Consider the following 14,028-nt stretch of genomic DNA (forward strand, 5'->3'; position numbering starts at 1 on the left):
GAATGTTAAATTTTAAACTAAATTTTAGGCTGCAAGCTATTCAACCTATGATCACCTATAGTGTTTTCTTTCTCACAGCTACTGTGAAGAAAAGGGCAAGTTTCCTACCAAGGACAGCTTGTCTGTGACTCTGTCTGCCTTCTAATAGGTTTTCCAGGTAAGCTTATTCCAAGAGAATAGCAGGCATCTTAATTCATTTCCTACTTCACCAAGAAAGAATGCAAGTCACCCAGGACATCAAAGGGCTATGATAACATGGATCCATTTCAACTACATTGCCCCTCCTACTAATTTTGCTCACAACCTCAGGAATGCAGAATCCTTTCTTCTCCATCTGCCACCCAGTTATATGAGGGTCATTGTGACCTCAGTTGCACGTCATGAACTACACATATCAACCATCTGACAAGCATGAGACCCTTTCCTGTCTCTGAAACTTATGAAACGTGACATTTGTTTTGTTATGTGGGCTTGAAATTTCTTCAGAATCCTGTCTATTCAAGGTGTTATGTCTTTGTATGCCATTAATAACTTATCAATAAGTCTTTTACCCCCCAAAACAAACACCTCAATGTACTCCTAAATTCTAGACCTTTCAAATTATGTATGCTTTCAACAATAGCCAGATTAACTTATCACAGTTTTTTTAATCTTACCATTTATTCATTTTTGTTCACTTATGAAAGCAATTACGTTGAAGTCTTAGATAAAAAGGCATCTCCCATCATAGTCCATATCCCAGGCACATTGTTGTATATTGTCCTTTTGATGATGCACACAGGCAAAATAAATATGATCTTCTTTTAGAATTTTTATATCTGAGGCATCACTCGACAGCAGAAGCCTCTCAAGAAATGATGAAGACAGGATTACTAATGATGTGCAATTTAGCAGAACGAGATTGCCAAACATCACTTAATGAGTAAACATTGAACACCTTTAATCATGTTGAAAGATTTCCAGGCATCAAAATGGGGGGATGTTAAAACACAATGAATATCCAGATAGTTACATCTGTTGTCTTAAATTAATCATTGTTCTGACTGTGTTGAGAATTGTGTTCTCAATTTATTCATCACTTTTCTCTTTCTGCTTCATTTTCATTGTATACACGCTTATGGTTCTTCTGCATCTGATTCTTCTAGAGACCACCACTTTACAAAGTATTCTGATAAAGGAGTAAATTTGTCTTTCTCATAGTCTTATCTCACATCCCACACAAAATAGAGGTTTTCTTTTTTCTTTTACATTGAACTCTGAAGTCAGTAACATGTCATCCCCAAAAATAAGTGATGCAATTTATGGATAGAGGATCTTGAAACTACCTGCTGGGAGCCGATTTGAGTGGCTGCCATTACAAGATGGCATTTGGCCCCAGCCTCGCTTGATACCATAATAAAGGTTGCAGTTCTTCCACCAGAAAACAGGGTGAGTTATTGTGATCTAGCTGCCCACACTTCCCCTGACCGGCAGGGGAACTTCCTTGTGGTCTGTAATTGACAGGTATGTTCCCCTGCTTTCTTTCCAGCCGGTGGGTCTCCAGAAAAGCAGTTAAAGTATCAAAGTAGCAAAGGTTGCTAGGCAGACTCCCTATATAAGCAGCTACAGCTCAGAGCTCTGGGCCCCTTGCTTTCTGCTCTCCCTTCAACCAAGAGGCTCCAATAAAGCGTGATTTGAGAAGAATCCTCGTCTGGTGGCCGTTCTTTCCTGCTGGTCAGGGAGTTCGCCGCAACTGGTGCCGAAACCCGGGACTTCCATCAAGGCATCAGGCAAAGACCCCTGCGGAAGCGGGAGGATTCAGAACTCAGACGCACGGAGCGGCGGCGCCGGTGAGTTCTCCGTGAGTATTACTTCTGACGTGCTGAGTGGAGGAGTGAATCCGCTTTGGGAGCCCCTGTCATTCAAGGTATGGTCATCTTGGTGCTTGTCCGCTGCCCTTTTCCCAAGCTGTCATAGAACCGGTCAAGGGTGTATTTGCTGGGACCGGCAGTAAATAAATATACAGCATGGGAAATGTAGCGTCTGGACCAGCCGGCATGACGCCTTTCTCACGCCCTATCCAGAGGCTGCTTAGGGACCGAGATCTAAAAATCTCAGAGGGTACCGTAAGGAAGTTTTTGGAGGATGTGGATCGAGTAGCACCATGGTTCGGAGGCTCGGGGGACATCAATCTCCCTTGTTGGAACAAGCTAGGTAGGGACCTTGAGATGGCTAAGGCGGAGGGTAAGCTTCGGCCGGGAACTCGCCCGTTATGGAAACTGGTACGAGCCTGTTTGCGGGACGGGAAATGTGTCGAAGCAGTAAAAGAAGGTCGGAGGGCGCTTTCAGCCTACCAGGATAGTATGTCAGAACCAGATACCAAGGAAGAAAAGACAGGAGAACGCAGAAAACATAGGCCTAAGGAGGGCGACCAAAGCTCTCGGAAAAAGGAGGGCGACCAAAGCTCTCGGAAAAGGGAGGGCGACCAAAGCTCTCGGAAAAGGGAGGGCGACCAAAGCTCTCGGAAAAGGGAGGGCGACCAAAGCTCTCGGAAAAGGGAGGGCGACCAAAGCTCTCGGAAAAGGGAGGGCGACCAAAGCTCTCGGAAAAGGGAGGGCGACCAAAGCTCTCGGAAAAGGGAGGGCGACCAAAGCTCTCGGAAAAGGGAGGGCGACCAAAGCTCTCGGAAAAGGGAGGGCGACCAAAGCTCTCGGAAAAGGGAGGGCGACCAAAGCTCTCGGAAAAGGGAGGGCGACCAAAGCTCTCGGAAAAGGGAGGGCGACCAAAGCTCTCGGAAAAGGGAGGGCGACCAAAGCTCTCGGAAAAGGGAGGGCGACCAAAGCTCTCGGAAAAGGGAGGGCGACCAAAGCTCTCGGAAAAGGGAGGGCGACCAAAGCTCTCGGAAAAGGGAGGGCGACCAAAGCTCTCGGAAAAGGGAGGGCGACCAAAGCTCTCGGAAAAGGGAAAAGAAAGCTCCAGAGAAAGACAGGGAGCTGGAGGATACGCGGTATCCACTCTTGGAGGAATTTCCTAATTTTTCTATAGATGAGTCCTCCGAGGATGAGGACCAATTAGATGTAGAGGAGGAGGAGGAGGAAGATCTGGAGGAAGCTGCAGCTCAGTATGAACGGGAGCGGTATAGTCCGGAGTATGCTAAGCCCCCGCCATATGATTCACCCAGAGCTAGTGGTACGAGGAATGGCCCATCAGCACCTCCTGCCACTTCTGCTTCCTTTATTAAGCCTAGCACATGGAGCCGATTGGCTACTGTGTTCCCCGTCTTTCAGGATCCCAACACAGGGCAGAGATTTCATGAGCCGGTAAATTATAAACAGTTAAAGGATTTGGCTGATTTGGTTCAAATAGGTTGCATTTCGTATCAAAAGCATGTATGCATAACCCCACTTTCTTTTGATAATTCCAGAAATGAGTCAAAGATCCTAGGCGAATTCCTTGCTGGCAACTGGTCCAAGGAAGCAGAGAACCTGATCCAGGACCAGCTGTTGCAGATTGCTACCTTGAATGATACTCGTATACAGCCCATGACCCTTGGACAATTTACTGATTGGCTGCAATCCGCTTTTTCTTTCTTTAAGGAGTGGGTGGGGGTTGGCGTATTCGGTGCCATATGTTGCCTTGGCGTGTTTCTCTGCCTTTGGCTTCTGCGCCGATTTCGTGCACGGCAAGCTCGGGACAAAGCAATTATAGTCCAGGCCCTTGCCGCCCTCGAACATGGCATCTCCCCTCAGGTCTGGCTGTCTAGCCTCAAGCATGACCTATAACTGGATGTGGCCTCTGCACCCCAAGTCGTTACAGACATTGCACTGGGACAGGCACATCCTATTCTCTCTATTTTTTAAAACGTGCTGGTAGTCCTTGCACCTCATAGGCCTTGCTGCCATTGCACATGAGAGGATACACAGCATGACGCGCACAGCGCACCCTGACCCTTGATCGTTGGGGACATCATGAGGTCTCGAACTAGATCGGGTTTCTGCTTTAAAATATAAAAGGGGGAGATGTAGCGCGCGGAGATGTAGCGCGCACCATGGCGCTGTCATGTCAGGGGCACGGGGCCTGGGCGCCATTTGCTGTTCCACGTCAAACTTGACAGCTTGTGAGCAACTTGTGCGCATGCGCGCCCACAGCGCATGCGCCCGCGAGCCCCCCCCAACGCGGGGAGTATTTCGATCTGGCCATCCGATCTGGCCAATCATAATTTAAGCACGATCACTCCATTCTGGCCTGAGCCATTGGGTTGATGACACGTCAGGGCTTTGTCTGGCACCGTATATATTCTTCTGCGTCACGGGGACGGGGTCTTTTGCCTCTTTACAACCTCAAGTGTAAGTGCTCCAATAAAGTGTGTTCTGAGAAGAATCCTGTTGCAGTCGTCTCTTCTGCTGGCGGGAGCGGCGTGCTGCACTACCAAGAAATCACTTGCCATCACAACATCCTGGATGGTGCCCAGTGATTTAAGCACTGATGAGTGTCTTCAAGAATAAGCAGAATTCTAAGATTAACCTAGCACAGGAAATGGTAAATATGGTAAAAGCATGTGCTATTATGTAAAGTAACAATGTAATTGTAATAAAATTTGAAACTTTTATTTGTCCTTTAAACATAGAAGGTGACACAGGGAGTCTTTGAAGGGTTACATTTCCCAACACGTGATCCCAGGATCTTTGCCCTGAGATTTTTGGAACAATATTGGACATAACTGTTGAATTCAAACCGTGAAAGCCTGAACTATGGCACTATACAAAACCCAAATCAAATGGCATAAGTCCATTTGACAAAAGGCAGTGTTTCTTTATAATGGCTGTGCTTTCTCTTACTGAGGAGCTGCAGCTTCTTGTACAAAGGTATAACCAATTCCTAATGAACATTCAACATTTCAAGACAAATGTTTATCGTTATAGATAAGTTCAAAGTTGCTTCTCCATACTCTCATGGATAAGTTATTTTTGTATGCCTCTTATTTTCTGGCTCGACATTATGACATGTTGAAAGCCAACATTTTCCTTTAGATTATTATGGCATAGCATAGACAGATTGTGAGGTTCAATATGATACCTGATAAAGGTGAATAACAAAGGATGATGTCTCAATGTATGGTAGTAGTTGTGTAGGAGAGTGTATTTTAAAAATTAATTTTTTACCATTAAAGTTGATGGTAATACTATCCAGACATTTTTCTTGGCTTTTGGAAAACAAAATATTAATTTCCTCCCCTCAAATCAGTAGCAGGTCTCCAAGACCATTGGCATACCCACTAGGAAAGAATAATACAGTTATACTATTTAGATATGTAAAACCTTTGTTTTTGTGGTGTGTTTATTTAGCACACTATCGGCTTCCAGCAGTCCAAGTGTCATCACTTAGCATCCTATTACTAAAGAGATAATAAACTTTTCTAATTTTATTAGCATTACACTACCTCTGGCTATCCCGTGGTAGTAACTACATGGAAAGGTTTGCACAAAACTGGAACTCATACTCATTTGCTCTGTTCCATAAACCTGGGTGGAAATACGCAGCTGCCCAAAGTGACTTTGGGCTAAACTTCCATTATAGCTATACTTTCATGAAAATTGTGATGGTTCAGGACAAAATTAAAAAAATTTGGTTTCTATTGCTGTCATAAACATGATGACTCAAAGCAACTTGGTAGAGGGAAGCGTGTATTTGGTCTTCATATCTTGGATCATAGCAGCCTATCATTAAGGGAAATCAGAGAAGGAACTCAAGTAGCAGAAGAGACAGGAACCACGGGGAAACGCAGTTTACTAGCTTACTTGAACATGGCTTGTTTGTCCTACTTTCTTATATAATCCACAACTACCTGTTCAGGGGTACCACCCCCCCAATAGTAGACTAGGTCCTCGACCTATCAATCTTTAATTAGGAAAATGCCTCACATGTTTGGTTACAGGCTACTCGGATGGAGGGTGGAGGCATTTGCTCAATTGGAGCTCCCTCTTTTCAGATAACCCTAGCTTGCATCAAGTTGACAAAGCAAACCAACTAACTCATAGAAAAAGGACACTGGTTTTTTTTTAAGAAAGGAAGTACACATAGAGTATACTAAAATAGAACTAGCTTGCTAACTGTAGACTTTAAAACCATTTCCAAATAAAATTGTTTATTACAAAGATATTAATATGTTTGTTTAGTATACAAATAATTAAATGTGATTTCTGAAGTCAAGCACATGATTGTGCATGTGATTAATATATTTGGGGAAAGAGAGAGAAAGCAAAAACACAACTCTTACCTCAAATGAAACAAGAGACAGCTTATTTTGGATCAAAATATGAGTAATTGTGGCTTATGAACACAGGTTTATATTATTTCAAATTTCATGCCTTGACACTGAAGTAGTTTCATGAAGGTTTCATAGCAACAAAACAAAGAAAATACCAAATTGAGACACCTCCAATACATTGTTGGAAATCTATGAGAGACAGTTAAATCAAACAGAGAAATCTCAGCTGCAGTCTAAGGTCTGATCTGATAACTGACATTCTTAGCTCTTGTGTTGGTGGAAACAAATAGCAGTTGGTCTACTAAGTGCTAATTGCATATTCCAAAAGGCTTTTCATCTATTAGCCACAGGATGTTAGGTCCTACACAGGCCCAGACAAGGAATGGTTAGTTTGGGGTTAAGAATGTCCATGATAATTTGTAATTAGACTCTGGACTTGCAATACTCCCAACCTTGTAGAATCAATGCATTTCTAATCAGTTGTCAGCATTCCAGAAGTTTCTGTCTGGGAACTTCCATTCACATACATATGCCTGCATTGAAATTCTGACTTGGGGATTAGCTTCCTGAAATTACTCTAGCATAGATGCACACGGACTTAAAACAGTAGAGATCTATTATCATGGAGTTCTAAGTGGTAGTGCTTTGAGATTGAGTTGTGAGCATGGCCTTGAAACCCTGAAACCTGGAACCTTTTTGACCTGCTTCAGATGTCATCCCAAAATGTCTTTCAGCATCACTCAGTAGCATATAGAAACTTTTGCCCTAATTTCTCCTTTTGGATGGACACCATATATGATCATGTTGGGTTATAATCTACTTTAATGAACTCATTTTGCTGTAATTGTTTCTATAAAGTTCCTGCCCCCATGTCAAATTATATTCTAAGATACTGAGAGTTAGAACTTGATTATATAATTTTGTAATTTCTTTCTTAATAAGTTATACACATTTTCATTTTAATTTTTGAAAGCCAGAAATTTTTCATAAAGGCATGTGAATTAGTTCTGAGAGTTTAATTTATTGGTAAAAATGCTTAGCTTGGGTGTAGCCTGGATTCCATCCTTTTTGTTGTATAATTTGAGCCACAGCACATTATAACATTTCATTGAATTTGCACCTAGTTGTTTTTAAAATATTAGAACTTCCTGCTATCAAGACTTGATTTGAGGAAAAATATCATACCAAAAGTTCATCAAAATTAAACTATTAGGGCTTGATTGTTAGCCTCTATTGAATGGAAGGCAAGCACGTTAATTTTGACTAATACTTTTTTTTCTGTAGATATCACTGTTCTTTATTAATGTTGTTTCCAAATACTTTTATGCACTTGTGTCAGGAAATCTTTTGATTGCAGTGTCTATGGTCTATTTTAAGCTGTGTAACTGATGGCTGGAGATACTAAGGAACAGAGGACACATATTTGAGTCATCAAATATTTAGGTGCTTAGAGGAAAATATTATTATCTTCTCCATGCTAGTGAAGAACAGTAAGTTGTGTTTTATTAGATTTTTTGGGATAAGTTCTCAAAGGAGTTATAGATAGGTAGGGTTATCATAGAAACTGACCCAAAGTGCATGTTGTATCAACCTTGTATTGTTTTCACTGGTTGTGTGAATATGGTCGGTCTTTGTGATAACTTAGAGACTAGTCACTGGGTTAGCCACCCACAGATGGAAATCCCATTGCAATGATTGACCTTCTCTAGCTAAACCAACCACTAAAGAAGTCAACGGATGACTAGTTTCTACTCAAGCTCTCCCAGCAATCAGTCTTTTTCGCTGAGGCATTTGTTAAGCATCTCTCATTGTGACCACAGATATAAAAAGATGGGACAATTTAAGGCATTATTTACACCACTGATTTTCTGGCTTGAACTATATATGAATCCACATACATAATGAATAGCAAGGTAGTGTTTATTACATGATAATTAAAATTACTTGGCTTCCATTTTCCATGTTGCATTTATTATTAATATTTTAAGAATATCATGCAATTCAGAATTAAAAGATGTATGGGTACTTCTAGCAAATGCGGCTATGATTTTAATTGGTATAAATATAATTTGAAGAGATGTGTACCTTCATAAAGACATACATGCAGTCTTATGAAAACAATTTTTTAACACAGAATGTAGGAATCTGGTAATGCACTGTGTCATCAAATTTACATTTGTTTTTGAGTTAACCACAGAGATTATGTTGGACTAATTTCCTCCCACTATCTGAGTACTGTCCACAAGCATCCTTGAAATCAAGATGGATAAAAACAATGGAAGTTTTTTTTTAGAGAAAATAGATATAATTTAATTTAGATATCAACTACATTCATATACAAAGTTTAAGGGAAGAAAAAAGGTATAACCCTGTTACTGCTTGCCATTTTCTCTGGTACTTTGTCCTTAAACATACAAGAGCAAATCTGGTCACAAGCTAGGTACTACGTGTCATCTGCTTAGTATTGATCTTCTTTTCTTTTCTTGCTATTCTGGAGTTCCATTAAATTATACTCACATCTCCCAAAATATTACAAAACATTTCATTCCAATCAAGTTAATTCAAATGCCTGTTTGGATTATTTAAATAGATTTCTATCTTGTTTCCTTACCTTTCCACAAAATCAAAACAGTCAGTTTAATTTTCTAAATACACAGCTGTGTTTGGATCAAATCCCTGCTCAAAAAACTATGCCCCTCTGTGCATATAAAATTTAGTAGAACTTCATTTTAAATTCAAAGCCCTTCTTGGAATTGTTTCCCTCTACATTTAGGCTCTTAATTTATCCCACTTTCATCAATGTTCACTTTTACATCCTTGTGTTTTGCCTCCCAACCTGCAAGAGCCCAATTCAATTAAACATAACTGAAATCTTGAATCTTGAACGGTAAGTTCATTTGAAGACATTCACCCCTCTGCTGTCTCCCATGCTGATGGGAAGTGAATTGACTAATTTTTGGTACTTCTTTTAAGAGTTTTATATTTTAATTACCTTTTCTTAATAATCTTATGAATTTAATTTTTTTTCTTTTTACTTTCTTATGTATCCTGTTCCCTGGTGAAAATGTTTTAAGTTTGTGATTTCTTTCTCAAAATGTGAAAAAACATTTAGTGGAATTGCCTAGGATGGACACAACTTAGGAACGTGGTGGTGACCACATCACTTTATGGCACTGGCTCTCAAAATTCTAATTCTGTGACACATTAATACAGTTGCTCATACTGTGGTGTCCCCAACCATAAAATTATCTTTGTTATTGCTTCATGACTGTAATTTCGCTACTGTTACAAATCAGAACACAAATATCAGATATGTGTGATATCTGGCATGGGACTCCCAAAGGGGTCATGAGTTTAGCGTGATCTTCACTATCTACACATTTTTAAAATTTTGTATACTTTTTAAACTTAATATATTTAAAGTTGATATTCAAATACACATTCAATATTCATGTAGTGACTGAAATTTTATTATTTTATAAAACATATTTATGGTGATAAATTTGGGTCACATTTTTTTCATGAGCAAATTATTTGAACTTTGTACATGATTACATGAAGATCTAGTTCAATTCCTAATTTACTTTGTTTCCAACAAAGAGTTTAATTTGTGGTTTTGATGACAAGCTGATAATTAGGAAAATGTTGCTTAGTGAATATTCCCAGAGTGGTACACTGAAAAAAATAGTTGAGAATATTTTAAATATATATGAAATGAATATGCTAGAAAACTGTCAATACTGTCATGATGAAAAATTCAGAATGAATATGTAACTATAAATATAAACAGCAACAAACTGAAATATTATCATAATAAAAAACTTTCCCCAGACGAAGATACTCCAAGACAATGGGTGAATACACAGCACATGAGCGTCAAGCAGGAAGGAAAAGTCATTGACCTACAACAGAAACTATAAAAGCTGGTACACATCACTCAGTCATTCTAAATGTCAGAAGGTAATGGACAATTCTGTGCAAATTTCCGAAACAAGTATAAATTCTTTCTTCTGTAAAGAGGATAAACATATTCATTTACACAGATTCTTTAGAATATGTGTAGTAGAGGCTGGGAAGGTGGTTCAGTGGGTAAAGTCTGTTTCACAAAACTGAGACTATGAGCAATTAAAAAAACATATCTACAATAGTAACTAGCATGCATTACTAAAACAGAGAAACTCATTGTATAACCCAAAATCCAGTTTCTTGATATTATACACTTTCATTTGATTGGTGGCCTGTAATTATGTAGCCATTGGGGTTTTTATAATACTCGCTGTGTTTAGGATTCTCACCCACAAGGGAGGCCAGTGTGGACAAGCCATCAGAAGGTTTGCTGACCTCTGTTATCTCATGTCCACACTGTGAGCCTCTCAGTAGACATCCTGCCTACAAGTCTGCCAATCATCTTGCACTGACGGTGCTTGAGAGAAGCTATTTTCTGTAATAGGCCTAATCACACCAGCAATCGGCACACACATGACTTAAAACAAGTTCTGTTTCTATGTCCTGCGAATACATTCTTCAGCACTTCATAGCCACTTTATTATCAATTCCATGGTGCATATTTGTTTGTTTCTACCTCACTTTGATTTTGAAATTGGTCAGAGGAGGTAAAGCTCTCTAAAGCTCTAGTGATCATTTGCTATACAAAAGAAAATTGTGAGTCTTTCTACAACATAACTCAGACTAAATGTGATGAACTTCAAAAGACTCCTTCATAGAAGCTTTCTTATTAAAAAATATATATCAGTGTTAACTAACCAGTTTTCAGTCATTAAATTAGTAAGATATATTCCAATCCATTATAGTGCATGCTTTGATAAAACAGCAATAGGGAATAGAATGAAAGAACAGTAAAATGAATAGGCAGATAACAATATCAAATGTTAACGTCAGCATAGGAAGTTTGAGATTTATCAAAGTTGTTTGGATCCATAAGGAATTAGTTTCATTGCTTTGAATATTTACCACATCAGTGTAGTAACTTGCTTTCCAATCTCTTCAATATGGATATTTGAACTATTTTTTTTTGGTCTAGACTACAGTGTAGTGCTTTTGTGAACTTTGAAATGCTGACCTTCCTAGAGAACTTTGCTTACATTCCCTTTGGCAATAATCTAGAACTAGATATTATGATGAGTGTTTATGTAGCTTTGGGGGAATTAGCATGTAGTTCCAAGAGTTGCATGCAAATTATGTTTTCTCTAACAGTGAATGGGACTGCTATGTACCCTGTACAGAATGGCCAACCACTGAAGCTTGATGTTTGGGTCAGAAAATAATTCCTTAAAGGACACTAAAACTACTAATGAGTAAGACATAGCTCTACAGGAGAAAAATTTCAGAATGATATAATAATAACAAAATAGGAAACTAAGGAATGTTTATAGCAGGGAAATAGTCTTTCCCATGGGAGAGCACACAAATTGATTATCTGATACCAACTAGTCAATCATGACCATTTACAAAAAAGGAACATTATAAAGACTGAGAAAAAATTTAAGGACTATATATGTATATACATGTACTTATATATGCAATAAGTAATAAAACGAGAGGCCATGGATTTGAAAAAGAGCAAAAAAAGATATATGGGACAGATTGAAGGGATGTAAGGGATGGGGAAGGAAGGAAAGGGGGAAATGATATAATTATAATTTCAAAAAATAAGAGATAGAATCTTAAAAAGAATATATATATCAAATATTGAAAAAGCAAACAAATGCATATAAGCATATATTACATGTATTTTACATATGGTGAATATGTTAAATATATGTATGCATACTTATATATACATCTGTATTTACTAAAAACATGGATAAGTATATATAATATTCTTAATAGTTTTCTCCCCGTGTGTAAAAAAGATTTTATCTCACATCATTTGGCTTGGCAGATGAAAACTGCAGATGGAGAAATTGTTTATGTGATATGAACCACCCATATAGTTTTCTCTTTAAAATATTCACTTCACATTTTCCTTCACCATGTTTAAATGACAAATGTCTTTTCTGGGAAGATATCCAGGTTTAGATGGATCTTATTTTTTTTTTATCAATAATCTCATCTTTTTATGTTGCTGACTCTAAATATGGATTTTGGTAATATCTTGGGAACTTCTACTTGGTATAGTTTTTAAAAATTGTTGTTATTCTCTTATGAATCACTGTTCAGAAAAGGACATTAGGTAAAATCTTTTTTTTATTTTTATTTTTTCCCTTTTTTATTTTATTTTATTTTATTTATTTTTTATTTATTAAAGTTTTCTGTCTCTTCCCCACCGCCGCCTCCCCTTTCCCTCCCCCTCCCCCAATCATGTCCCCCTCCCTGTGACACTCAATGCTTAAAGTTTTGTTTGAAAACATAAAATAATAATAATAATTATTATTATTATACCCTTAATGCTTCTGAATCTATTGTGTTTGTGATGTACAGTTTCTCAAATGACAGATACTGTCAAGCCTGCCCGGTTCAACATCGTCAGACTTCACCTTATTATAAATACTTCTCCTCCAATACCAAGAGATTGCCTCATCTCAGCCATTTCATTTCTAATCTCACATTCCCTAGCTATCGCCTCTGAATCCTTCTCACTGCCAACTCCTTCACACAGCAGTGGGGACTACAGAACCCATGCTTACCAGATGGAGCCCTTAAGTCTCTGCTTTCAAAATTTCTCTTTCCAACTGGATACATGTCAATTGTTTCTTCGTGGTACCATTTAAATTCAGATTTCTTGGACTACGACCTGTTGCTGCAGAAACTCAAATTCTAATTACGACTAACCATGTCATTTGGTACAATTTGGTTGATTAGCTTGGTCAGCCAACCAAAGACCATGTCGTGTGAATGGAGAGCAAAGGAGTATGGGCTGGCTCTGCAGCTACAGTTTTAGGCTCTAGACGAGCTTGTCCATTTCTTCCATCTCAAGCCATTGTGTGGCCTGTGTTTTAGTTTCTCTCCTACTCTGTAACTAAATACCTTGAGAAATGTAACTCAGAGAAAGAAAGGTTTATTTTATAGTTCAAGGCCCAATCCATCATGCTGATAAGTCGAGGTAGCAGAAGCCTAAAGCAGCGGGACACACCCTGCCTACATTAAAGAAGCTGAGATGAATGCATGCTGTTGCTCGCTTCCCTGTCACAATTTATACAGTCCAGGGTCTCAGGTGGGTGCAAACTCCGTGTGTGTGTGTGTGTGTGTGTGTGTGTTCCTACCCCAACTAATTTTTATATGTTTTATTTTAAAATTATATGTATATTTGTGTATCTGTATTGGAAGAGGGGTTCTGTACACATGAATATGGGTTCCAGGAGAGGAAGGAGGATGGTGTCTAATGCTATGGAGCTGGAAGTAGAGGCTGTTGTGCGCTGCCTGCAGCCGTGAATGATTGGGATCAAAACTCCAGTTCCCTGCAAGAACAGTGCATGCTCTAAATCACTGAGCTATCTCTGTAGCTCTTCCCACCTCTGCAAACTCAAGATAATCCCCCACATGTACTCCTGAGAGTCTTCTCTGCCAAGTTGCCATTTGACATCCTTGACACCAACCATCACATCAAGTAATATTGATCATGCTGGAATCTTGAAGCTGTTTTGAGGAATTATGGCACAATCAAAACCAACACAGCCGGGCGATGGTGGCGCACGCCTTTAATCCCAGCACTCGGGAGGCAGAGGCAGGTGGATCTCTGTGAGTTCGAGACCAGCCTGGTCTACAGAGCTAGTCCCAGGACAGGCTCCAAAGCCACAGAGAAACCCTGTCTCGAAAAACCA

Source organism: Alexandromys fortis, unplaced genomic scaffold (assembly GCF_014885135.2).
Source record: "Alexandromys fortis isolate MF-2015 unplaced genomic scaffold, M_Fortis_MF-2015_v1.1 scaffold_32, whole genome shotgun sequence".
Lineage (NCBI taxonomy): Eukaryota > Metazoa > Chordata > Mammalia > Rodentia > Cricetidae > Alexandromys > Alexandromys fortis.